The sequence below is a fragment of the Anopheles merus genome, chromosome 2L, assembly GCF_017562075.2.
Source record: "Anopheles merus strain MAF chromosome 2L, AmerM5.1, whole genome shotgun sequence".
NCBI lineage: Eukaryota > Metazoa > Arthropoda > Insecta > Diptera > Culicidae > Anopheles > Anopheles merus.
Window position 1 is genome coordinate 41320997 of NC_054083.1, and position 13291 is coordinate 41334287.

At 44.4% G+C, this 13291-nt stretch overlaps 1 protein-coding gene across 28 annotated transcripts in view; it reads right to left on the reverse strand.

The window, feature by feature from the left end:
- Positions 1 to 13291, reverse strand: part of LOC121593792 (homeotic protein female sterile) — a 203721-nt gene that overhangs the window by 84512 nt on the left and 105918 nt on the right. The window lies entirely within an intron of this gene.

A 13291-nucleotide genomic window follows, 5' to 3' on the forward strand; every position in this document is an offset into this window, starting at 1 on the left:
ATTGCAGTTAAATGTTGTTTTATGATGTGCTGCAGTCCCACAGCAACACAGTGGCGTTTTGTGGCAGAGTTTTTAGCGGTACTTTATGATATTGCATTTTGTTTTTAAAACTTTGGACCACGTTTTCTGACTCCAATCTAGTGATTCAATTACAATCAGTCCAAATGGTAAGAGATAAAGCAGCACAGGTGCAGTGGTGTGCAAAATCAATTTCGTTAGGAAAACAATGGCAAGGTTCGTCGCCTAACAAACATCTTTTCACTCGATATGAAGCAATACGTTTCCTTGATTGATAAGAAGATTTTATCGAATAAAAATCAGCCCCGGTGTGAACTCGTTACGTTGCACAAACTTTCTCAGCTCAGGGAGTAGTGGTGGAGAGCAAAAAACAAAAAAAAAGGCTGTGCGGACAATCACTTCCACACACGTGATCCATGTACACAAACCCCCCCACCACCACAAGAAACGACAACGCACTAAACAAAGCGATTTTTTTGCCATTCCATCAACTCCTTGTGCTCTGTTTGAGCTTTGTTGTCTATGTGTGTGTGTTTTAGTTTTTAAGCTTACGGTTTCAAGCTCTCTCGCCGTCCCTAAACGACGAACCCTCTATCTTGCGCTCCGACCACATCCATGAATCGTTCCTTCCCACCTTCCCGCCTCTCTTCAATCCCGAAAACTATTGTCAATAAATGCGGACACTGGTATGAATAATTCATTGCCGATTTGTTCGGCCCCGTTAGCTGGCGAGCTGGCTGATGTGTCCGTTCGGAAACGGCACTGCCGGAACAAGGGAACGCGACACGCGGCATGAAACAGAGAAGCGGGAAGCTTGTTCCTAGCACTGGTTTTCCTAATATTGAAAAAGAACGCAAGGAAAATGTGGAGAACAAAAAAAAAAACAGGCACAGTGGCCTGACGTGACAGTGTGACGTGGCGCCGGAAGCATCACATTTGTTGGGGCAAATTCAAATCCGGAAGGCAGTGGCAACCGAGCCTTGGGGCAGCCCGTTGTGTTTGTTGGTGTTCGTGCGATGGAAGCGTGGACTAAAAAATTCCAAAAATCTGTTCGTGAGTGAAGGTTTTTTTTTTCATTTTCATTTTTCCGCTGGCCACACGCCAAACTGCACGAAGGCGTTTCCGAACGCTTGAAGGTGACAAACTTTTCTGCTAAACAGACACATGAACACCACAGGATAAGCTATGGGAGACTGTGTGTGTGTGTGTGAGAGAGAGAGAGACACAGAGAGAGAGAGAGAGAGAGAGAGAGAGAGACCAAAAGGGAGCCTAAAAAAAGCTTCGGAAATCAAATAATTCGACTAACCGCAAACCGAAGGATGAGTAGAATGCGAAGGAAAAAAACGGATCAAACATGGCCCTTGAGATGATGGACCCACGTTGGAGCCAGAAGGGGAAAAAGGGATGGCGTCCGCAAAAGATTGGACTCACAATTTTCCAGCACATTAAAAGTCGAATTGCTGAAGCAGTTCGATTTGTCTTTCCACTTTTCAATAAGGCCCGGGTTTTTTCTCATGGGAAGAAAATTGGTTCACAAAAACGGGAGGAAATTTTTGTTCATTTCCTTTTACAAACTTTCGCTCGTTTGAATGGTGCAAATTTATTCGAGCTTTTTTTACAATTAAATTGCCGTCCACAAACACCACTAGGAGTTGCATCACATTAGCAGGGAATTGATTTCCAATTCCCTTCAAAAACGGTTCAGTTTTTCACCTCTCGAGCATAATTTTTCAAAACTAGTTTTTACTCGCCCTCAAGAGTCTGGGTGGAGCAGCAAAAGCTGCTGTGTGAGCGGCAAACCAGAGCAAAAAACACAGCAAGATATTAAGGTGATGAATTGCTTCTGTCGAGAAAGCAGGAAAAGAAACACGGGAGGAAAGCTTACTCGACACTTTCCACCGGCAGTGGCTATTTTTCATCGTATTTATGTTTAAGTTACCCCATAGCCGGCCGAGCCGAGCAGTTGCTCGCCCTTTGTTTGTGGTCAATGCTACATCCAATCCGTACAAGAAGCTTGAGGTGAAATAAGAGCCCGTCGAAGTGTGAGTTTCCTTCTTAAGAAGCTCGGAGGGTATCGTTTCTCTTTTTCCCCGGCGTCAGGAAGTCTCAACCATCCTAGCAACCATACTCCTCTCCAGTTGCTTTAATGGTTCGCGTTTTAGTTGCCCATCGGTTCCCCCTTTTGCTGATAAAGGCTGAAGCTTTTATCCAGCAGGGCTCTAAGGAACAGGATCCTGCTACACTGCTACTGGACGAGCGAAAATACTGGGCAAGAAAAATCACAGTAACAGAACACCACAAATGAAGCTTTTTCTTCTTTTTTTTTGTTGCGCCACAGCTAACCCTTTCCGTAAACGAGACGCACGGACGGACGGCGTCGAGCCCAGTCAGTGCAAGAGGACATAAATCTTAGTTCGCTTGCGACTATCTTTCTCAAGCGAAAAATGAGAGACAAAAAAGAAGCAAGCAAAAAAAAAAATCTTCTCGAATGAAACGGACAAAAAGCTGACTGAACCACCCATCAGAACTCACGCCCGACGAGCAAAACCTTCGTTTCACATTCTACGAGGACGCGAAATGCTAGGTTTTTACCAGACAAACCAGCGAGTGGGGGATGTAGCTGTAGAGAAATCTTCGGGACCGGAAGGCGCCATTTGAAAGGCAAGAAATTAAAACGAACGTTTGGAGCTTTTTTCCCCCCTGTGTGTGTGAGTGTCCTTCAGGGAAGCGATGTCCGGAGATTTGTCGGGAGCGTAGAGTTTAGCATTTTGACTGCCGAATGCGAGCGATTTCGGGTGAATTTTCTTTCCCCAAAGCTGCTGCTGTGTGTGTGTGTTGAATAGTGTTTACTGGGCGTGTGTTGGAACGATTGCCGAGGTCAGCCAAAATTCACGTAAAAAAGAGGTTAACATTCTTTTTTTTTGGTTAGAGAAAGGGCATCAACATCGCAAAAAACACCAACACAAACACACAGTAGATAGTAAAAACGAGGTTGGAGCTGCAACTGATTTAGAGAGAAAGGCACACAACTCGCCACGCATGCACAAAACGGAAGGGATCTAAGTGCTGTGTTTGCCTTCGGGCAAGCCACCTCAATTAAGATGACGGAATGGTTCGTCCCTCCTCCTTTCCCAGCTCGAACTAACCCTCTAACCCGTTGCGCAGGTATGAATGCTCGTATCTTTTACCTCCCTATTTCCCAGCAGACCTTTAAAGGAGCGGGGGTTCAGCGGAAGCGTTCTCATGATTTCACGTGGCACGGCCAGCGCAGGAGTCAAACGAACATCCGGTTGGGTTCATCGAGCTTGGAAACAGGGACTGCCTTTTTTTTGCTTGTCGCTATTCTGCTACTGCGTGTGTGTGTTTGTGCCAATTTGCGCTACACGACGACCAAAAACGAGACGTAATTTGATTCGGGACCAAACCCGTGTCTCCAACCGGACCTGCTCTACACCGTTTTCTTCCTATTGGCATCCCCAAGAGCTAGCAGCGCTTTGTTGCTGGCTCATCATTTCCACTTTTTAAATTTAAAATGGAGCTTCGGTACAAGCGCACTCACACATGGCGAACCGTTTCAGCATCATTGCCAGCAATCATCACCACTCCGGGCCTCAAGAAAATCGAATAAATATCTGGGCTGACGGCTGTTCCCACCAAGCACTATGCGTGATTGTGTGTGTTTGTGTGCGAGCGAGACTATGAAGGTGTACAGGAAGGACATCGGAAGCAGGCGACACGATTGGGGGAGGGGTTTTTGCATTTAGAATACGAAATTGTATTTTTGCTATCTATTAATTCATTTGCAAATTAGATTCCAACCGGCCGGACGGAACTTCGTCGTTCGTCGGGCGAGCGATTGGGCGCGAGCAGGGTTGTGCTCGGGCGAATATTTTTGCTCCGAACCGACGGTCAGCCATACCATTTACCTCGCTTTCCATTTAAATGTCTCTGGAGCGCAGCATTCTTCAGAGTGTTTGGCTATTTTTGTTGTTGTTGTATCTCCTTCTCTACCGTTAAATTCCACAGCAGCAAACTGTTCGCTCGCTCCTTTCCTTTGGGAGTTATTCTACGTCATCTCTTAAAAGAGGGGAAAAGTTTTAAGTCAGCGCAATGTGCTACGATGGCATGCTTGAATTAATTGAATTTGCGTATAATTTTCACTAACTCGCTTGATCGGATCGGGCTGCTGGTTGTGCTTTAATTCGAATGTGATTAACAATGCTGTGTAAAAGGGCAGGAATAGGCCCGGACGACAATTTAAAATTAACAAATGAGAAAAAAAAGGATGACAGTGTTGGTTTGAATGATAGCAAAAACGGAATAATTAGATTGACATTAATTGCACAATGAATGGCAATTGTCCGTTGTTCGAATTCATTTGTTGAAGTTATTTGTTTAAGGCTTGTTTTTGGGTATGATTACTTAGGGCTTGAAACAACAGGCTACAAGCTTATGAATTGCTTCAAAAACACAGAGAAAAACAAAGCACAGCTTCATCAAGGAATGCCTAATACATGTTTAAACTGTGTGTAACAAGCGACAACAAAACAAAAGGGAGAAACAATGCCTTTCAGGTGCTGAACAAAATCCCTTATGAACAAATATTGAACAAGGGAGTTTCTTCAAGTTTTCCATCGCTTCTTTTTGTCATTGCATTATGGCTGTTATATATAACATCCTGGCAACACAATTCTTTACATAGTGTGTATGTGTAAATTGTTTTCTTTTGCATATGCTATAGTAAGTACCGAAAGTACAATCTCTTATCTCTGCTGAAATCTACTACCATGGGAAGGATATCTACAACACACACACTTCCCGAATGCGGGAGCCAAAAATTGGAAAGCCAAAGTACCAAAGTTTAACATGATGTGTTGAATACAGAATGAAATTATCCCAAAAAAGAGTAACATGCGAACAAGGAAAGGCTTTGGGAAGGCCCACGGTTTCTCGCACACGCTTACATCCCGAGTTACGTGCTCGATTTAGGGAAAAATTACGTAAATCCTGTACTCCATTACGCGAAATCCTTCCCAAGGGACTTCGGGCTTCGGGTCAATAGAAAATTATTAAGATTCGCAACATCAGCGAAGATGATGCTAGGCTAGAAACGATGATGTCGGCGACAACCGAAGACACTCGCGACGCCCAAGAGCGGTGGAACTTCCCGCGGGAAGCTGTAACTTGATTGGATCGTTTACCAATACACTTGGGAATAAATATATAAAAAAAAACATAACACCGCGCTACCGTTTCGTTCTACTCGAACGAAGAGCAAAAATCGAACACAAAAAAAGGAAAAAATAAACCACACCTCAAACTTCGCTAAGGTGACAGCGCACTCGTGCAAAAGTTAAAATGGCAAGGATTTGTTCCAAAGCACGAAACAGCCACGAACAGCCAATCTAGCTAGGATAAAAATAGGAGGACGATGGAGGGGCGTGTTTGTTCTTTTTCAAGGTATTCTGCACCCCGGTCTGTTCCCGCTTGCCCCACTCTCACAGCGTGGATGGTGTTGGTGGTAGAGATCAAAAAGTTTTGCCCAAACACACACCGTTTGATCCTTGCGCAAAGTCTTTGGGAAAGGAGCGGAGCGCTGGTTTGAGAAGCTTGCTCGGTAGAGCAAATGAGGAAACACTCGATTGTTTTGCGGCGTCACGTCATCGCAAACATCGTGTGTTCGTCGTCGAAGCTATGGCATGACACTTGGCACCGACCTGCATGCTATCTAAGCACACCAGGTGCACCGGGGTGCTATATAGCGGAGGTCAGGATTTGTGGTTAAGCACGCGAAACACTCACAGTTCACCTGGATGAACGACACAGCTTAGTGAGCAGCTTAGGGACAGAGAGAGAGAGAGAGAGAGAGGCAGGAAGAAAATGTATAGAAAAAAAAACTGGAAACCCATCTGCAGTCGAACGTGGTACAGCCAACTGTGCGGGCAACACAATCGTTATGTAATTTGGTTGTTTAAATTCGAAACAGGTTTGGGGGAGTTTTGCACAAATTGTCATGGTTTAAAAATACCACACAAATCCATAGAAAGGGGTTTGCTTTTGTCGCTAACAAGCATAATTTTCCCCGAAGAAAGCCACAACCATAATGCAATGTTTCGTCCACCCGACCGTTTCGCAAAGCCAATCGAGTGGAGAGTTTGCACTGGAGTGAAATAAATGTCCACCAAAAGGATCGTGACCTGAGCGAGATCGCGCGTCCGCTGTTCGCGTAATCGTTCTGCCACCAAACCGAAAGCCACCCGATTCCGATTCGATATCAATCGAGCCAATCCATTTACTGTGCAAATATTGCTCCCGCTTGGGCCAGAACCAGAGCTCTCGTTGTTTTCAGCGGGGCGACGACAGCGAACGCGCTGCTGAGGTGTTTGTGTATTCGCGCTACATCTTTTCCGAGAAAGCACAAATAAGCGTTAGCGCAAAGTTAGATCCTTGTTTGTTGTGCGGAGTTAAAGGGAACAAAAAGGTGCCACTGAATGGAAAAGAAAGCACACACACACAACAGCAAAACACATCCACCATAATCGTCTGACTCTTTCTCTCTCTCTCTCTCTCTCTCTCCGTGGGTGGCTAGACAGGCTGGCTGGAAGATCAAGATATAAGAGTGAACGCTGCACAAAGCAGCTAACGCCAAGAAAAGATGTACATTTTTCACGTCTTTCTTTTGGTGCCCCCAAAGCTATTTGAGCGAGAAATCGTGTGCGGGAAAATTGGTAGCGGTCGTGTCGAACGAAAGTAAACGAGTAAACGTCATTTGAGTTTCCATTTCGGTGAAAATCCGACGACCTTCATCGATGGGATTGAATCTTGCTAAAGAACGCTTGTTTGTTGCTACATTAATGTGTTCTTGAGACGTCTGGAGATTTTGAGTATGTTATTAAAGTCTATGTACCTTCAATATTTAAACCAAATTTGTCTTGGAATTGTGAGATTTAGTAACAGTACTACAGACAAACCATCAATTTAACCGTTGAAACGTTGACACTAACAAAATGGGAAATACATCTGTCCGTCGCAAATACGTTTTGTTGCTCAGCGCGGAATTTGTTGTTCTCCACCCTGTCTGCAAGCAATTGAAGTCAATGTTATTACAGTTGAAACAATATTTTCATACCGCTTCAAACGCCCCCAACAACCCCGACATCATCCCTGGCTCGTTTGGGCGCCCTTGTTTTGGTTTGTTTTAGCAATTTCTTCAATGAAAAACTATCACTTCCACTGGGCGACCGAATCGTTCGAATGGGCCAGAGAGCGTGAAGCCACCGGTCTCAACTTGAGTGGAGTGCTTCTGAAGTGCGTCTGTTGTAAGGGCATCGATTGTAGGTGACAGGCAACAACATGCTTACTGAGGTGAGCACAAAAGTGTTGTTTTTCGTGGCCCAACTTTCGTCGAAAAGGTGGCATCGTGTCTTGGTGGCGTTTACTGTTGAACCCCGTAGCTGCGTCAAAAGGGCAAGTTTGTGTGACGAGTGAAATCGAAAGTTCTATTCGAGCATCGTTGTCAATGAAAGCAAAGTTTCTGGACGCTTCAATAAGCCAGAGTAGAATACTGAGGCACTACTTGCGTTTTGTTTGGTTGGCACAAAGTTGAAGGAGACGTTGACGAAACTTACCTGTAAATAAATAAGTGAGAAGGGCAACTTTAGTAAATAGTACGTGGAAGAACAATATGAGAAAATATGAAAATAAAAAAAAACAGCAAGAATAACAACGAAGCACATATGTGATTAATGAAATAGTAGAAAAGGAAAACACAAGTTGAACGCGAAAAGACAAAACAAAAGACATCAAACGCAATTCAAACGTAACTAAAGGAAACATGTAGAAGATCATTAATGTGATTGCTTGACAAAGATCAGCAACTTCAAACGAGTCTCATTACAACAGTGGCGCACGGATCCAGTTGATTTGAGAAGTCGGTCATGGAGGAAGTAGAATTAAAAAGCTATTAAAAAGTTTGGTTTCCATTGCACCGTGATGCAGTGGCGGATTTAGGGTATCGGGGGCCCTAAGCGGTAAAAGAAGTTGAGGCCCCCTGTTGGTGTCGAGCGAGGGTGAGGGAGGGTATTACACTTGGTTTTGTTTTAAACTCAGCGTGATGGTTTGCTGGGGGGGGGGGGGGGGGGGGGGGTTGTTCCCTGAACTACTCGGATAGGTTATTAATTTATTTATTAATCAATAATTTAATTTATTAATTTATTATTACTAATTATTTAACACCTAATCCCTGACTTATTCCCCTAACATCTGCCTTAATCTGGTGTCGCCAAAATTGCAAATTAGTAAAATATTCTCTTTAAATGTTGGTCTTTGAATTAAATCAAAGTGATAGGACCGTGTATTGAATTGCCTTGACATAGCTAGTAACGGCTCATTGTATCCATATAAGGTATGTCTGCTCTCACCAACAAGCAAGTTATGAGAGCGAAGAGGTCTCGATGGCACGTAGATGTTGCTATTCTAGAATAAAAAAAGGTCTAATTCGTTTTTAGACGAATACTTTAGCAACAAATACACACTGTTTTACCTTAAAACGGTGTTTGAGCTTCTATAGGCCAAGCAGAAGGCAACGTGAGCGATAATTTGGTATGGTTCTAAGTCCTCCGAATTGGTCACCTTTTAAGGCAAGTCTTGTAAACTTCCGTTTTATTGCCTCTATTGTGTTAATCATCGTAGTAAAATTCGGAAACCAAAGAATTGAGCAATATTCCATGCACGAGCACACCAGTAAACAACGACTTAAGACATAAGACATCATTACATTCACGGAATTGTCTAGCATCTTGTATGCCTTGTTAACAGTGTTGTCAACGTGTAAATGGAAATTTAAACTAGAGTACAGTGTAAACTAGATCACAAACTTTTTGATGACGATCTAACACACTGCCTAACAACGAATAATTATACTTGATGTCTTTTTCAAGTCTAGGAAACGATATAATAATAACGTCTAGGAAACGATATAAAAAATATCAAGCGATAGCTCTAGATCATTTTTAAACACCAAGTATGAGTCTCTTCGTCCATGAGGCCCCTATTGGGCACAGAAGTTTTCGATGAGGCTACTGTACACATTTTTGCATATGCTGGAATTACCATTCACGGGGCCCCTAAATTGACGGGGCCCCCCGCGGCCGCTCAGTCCGCGTACCGTTAAATCCGCCACTGCCGTGATGGAATGCTCGCGCAAGATACGGAAATAAAAAGTAAGTATCAAACATCAAAAGCACGTGCGTTGAGTTTACACGCTATACTGGAGGTGCTGGTACAAATCAAACACGCGCAAACACGCAAACCGTACCCACGAATCTTATAATATTTAACGTGCTCACGGCACAAAAGTATCACATCACCTCGGCTGGAATATATTCATTTGAACTCCTCCCTCCTCTTTCACCCCAGTGGGTCCAATCGATCTCTTCCGAAACATTTCGTACGAAAAAGAAATATTATTAAGTAAAGTTTTGCTAACTGCTCCCTTTCCCAGAGTCGGCAGCTGTTTCCCTCGGGAGTTTATAGTATTTACCGAACACACTGCTACCATCACCACCACGATCATCATCTTCATCAACAGGGGACAGTGAATTATTTTCACTACCCACTGCCGGGTGGATGTTGTGGTGCAGATCCGTAGGCTGAGCGGCATGGGGTGAAACTTTTCCCTCTCGCAGAACACCATTGCGCATCTTACAAAACCCCACTCAGCACTCGTCTTTTACTCTACTTACTGGAGGTAACTTTTTCACAAACAGCAACCGAAAAAGGTCAATCTAGGGCTGCTCTAGGGCGAGCGGTTACAGATTCGTAGCGCTGCTGTCAAACACGGCACACCAATCGAGAATGGAGCAAAATCTTGGCACAAAAGTTGCAACCAACAAGCGCAAAAAGTTCTGCTTCCCCGTGTTTCGGAAACACATTCCCCGATCGATAAAGATACATCTTCCGAGACGTCAGCGGACGGCTGAGAGTTTTGATTGCTGAACTTGCTGCAGCAAATGGGAAGCAGAGCACAACTTTGATGTCCTTTTCTTCACAGTTGCTTTGTTTTCACCAAATCGGTAACGCTCGAAGCACGGGCGCCATCAATTTTCGGGCTGGGAGACGTGGATGTCTCGGTTTGGAAGCGTTTGTACTAATTGTAAATTTTGGAAAAGTTTCACGACTTCCTGTCGTCGGCATCGGAAAGTTGCGCACGACGGTAACGATACAGTTTACGATACTGTAATGCAGCAAGAAAGATGAAACAGCAGCACTGGAGAAAAGTTACAAGCTACATGTTCTTTTTTTTTTTGTTGAAGCTCGATTTTTGTTAATCGCTTGAGTAAACTCCAATACTCCCATACTTTGCAGCATGTGACTTTCCCAATGAATATGCTGCACAACAGTTACAGCAAATTGGAAACAAGATGAACTATTGCCGCGCTTAATGCGCCACTCGGAATCAGTGTGTATGAAATTCTCTGCCCCCTCCCCGCTATCAATCCATTTTCCAGGTCAATGGGCAAGCCGAGGAATGAGTTACGAGCTGCGTTAAAATAAATTATGTTAACTAAATGTGAAACCACACACAGGGCACAAGACAAATGGTGCTGTGGCCTGAAACTGTATAAACAGTGTCCATTAATGGGGACGACACAGTATCACAGTAATTAAGCCTGATGCGTTTCGTGCGGACGAAGGCCCACCAAACGGCATAATACGCAAAACATAGAAACGCAGACTCCGAAATGGTCAACAGTTTTGTATTCTAATTTTTCAAACCGCAAAGGAAGGATGCGATAAAAAGTGTCCTAATCCTTGCGCTTAGGGTGTATCATCCGTCATGGTCGGGCGCATGAGAGCAAAAAAGAGGAAAAAAGGATAAAACAAACAAGGTTTGCAAATGAAACACAGCGCGCAGCAGAGCAAGAGGAGGCATTATTTGGCATTCTCGTCAACATCGTGAAATGACGGATTAGCATCAAGGATGCGGGGGTAAGATGGGTACACCGCCTGGACGTTGGCCTGAAGACTGATGAATTTTGGTTGGCACTAAACCTAGATTAGTCGGAACGCGATGCGCAGCAAGAAGTGCGAACGGGAAACAAGTATTAGCAAGGAAATTGAATTTTTCATCCACCGAACGAACAATTTGTCACGGCGATCGGGAAGTTTTAGCTGATAGGATTTTGGGAGAGAAAATCGAATCTATGGAAACGTTGAGTTGCAGGAAGAAGAGTTGAGGAGCTAAAGGGATCAACAACAAAATATTGATACATTTGAAGCTGCTCCAATTAATTAACAAAAGTAGTTTGTGAAATATTGTTGAATATCATGAAATTGATGACGTTTTTTTTCCACATACTACTCTACAACTACACACTCGAACCATGCTGTCATCGTGCCAATTAAATACAATTTTCAACGAAAACGAGTTAACTCCAGCGGAGCGGAAATTCTGCCACCGCATCGGCACCGTGTGTACAATTTAACCATACAAATCAACAGGATGCAATATTTCTAGCGTCAGGAAAATTTCAGTCCCACCGCTCGGGGTCGTCGTATATTTGCGCACGAAACTATCTCCGGGCGACCACCGGCGAAGATTACATACAGCACACATGCAGGTATATACACAAAACAACCCGAGCGAAAGCAAGCAGCCAGTGTACAGAGGTGAGCACAAGAGAGAAAGAAAGAGAGAGAGAGAGAGAGAGAGAGAGAGAGTGAGAGAGTCACACTCGGAGGAAAACTCCCAAAGCGAAGGTATGCGCAGCGTAGTGTGATGTGTTGCGAATTTTCCAAAAAGCGACCTCCACCGTATGTTTGGCGTTCGCCATTTTTCGGCAAGAAAAAGCGCGAGCGGGAAGAAGATTTTCATCGTTATTTATGATCGTAATAATTTCTTCCCACCCACACCTCCACCCTACATGTGTGCTTTTACTTGCCTGCCTTCCTTTTCACCTCGGTGTGTGAATGGAACGGCAAGCAAATGTTACACGGAAACACGCACCGCTGCAGGTATTTTGTGTGTCCCGTTTTGCGCATTCTTGTGCTTGGCTTGGCTTGATCTTTCCCGCGCTCACGCTGTTCAGTTATTTTGGCTTAATAGAAATGTAGAATGTCGGAATGCATCTCACACCAGCGGTGGATGTTTGGTGCTACTGTGTGGTGGTATCTGTGCGTTAGAAGTAAAGGGAATTCATCGACATCATATTGTGCCAAGGATGGAACATACTGTGTATTTTTGCACACATTCGGTAGACTTTCACCTTCCAGCATGCGGACGAAGAATGTAGTACGCTGTACTGTGTAGTCAAGACATACTTGTTGGACGGTTGTAAGTGAAAACGAAACGTGAGTTGTGTGCTCTGTTGGTGCATAATTATATTCACCACGAACGTTGGAAAAGCCTCCGGGAATACAGGCTTCTTCAGTGCGTTCCAATTCTGCCCTATCTATGCCTTCTGTACAGTGTTCGCCCTCACCTGTAGAGCGGGCCCGATGCCGTGCCCCTAAATTACACCAAATGATCGCACGCAACCCACTGCAACCCACTGCTATGATAATTTCGCCCTCTGACTATGTGCTCACTGCTTCCCTTTTGCTGAACGGAACCGTAGCGTACCGGTGCTGGCCGATGAATCACGACCATCGGCAAGCGCCGGCAACTACGCCGCCGCACATTATTACAGCGATTGGAAATCTGTTGGACCAGCAGAGCACTACTAGGCAAAACCCGATTCACAGCCAAGACCATATCGCAGGAAGCAATAGACACTACCGACCGCTCTGCAAATGGGTAAGGTGGCAGCACACGCCAAAGGTGGAATTAGCTTTGACCTCGCGCCCTGTTGATAATAATGGGAGAAAAGAGTTCCACAGGTGACGAGAAATGTGTGTTGTGAAGAGCTAGAACCAAGTTCTCCATTGCGCAGTGCTGCTGCTTCTGGACAACTGCTGCAAATAGGTCAGATGCAACAGGGAATGCAACAGGAAGGAGCAGCAATCAGTGTGCTGTGTTGTAAGAAAATGTTGCATTATTTATGGCTTCATTTAACGAAAAACGCCAAGCGAAAGATAGCGTCGCCCTGCGTGGGTCGGCATTGCTGTATAATGGAACGACCGAATGAGGGTGGAAGAATTCTTTCATTCATACTGCCTGGGAATGAGCGTGTGTAGAATCTTTCGGAGAAAGTAATGCTGCTACATGAAGGTCTTTGCTAAAAAAGGGTGCAATTAACATTGGTTGTCAATGTCGTGCGGTTTATAAAAGCTG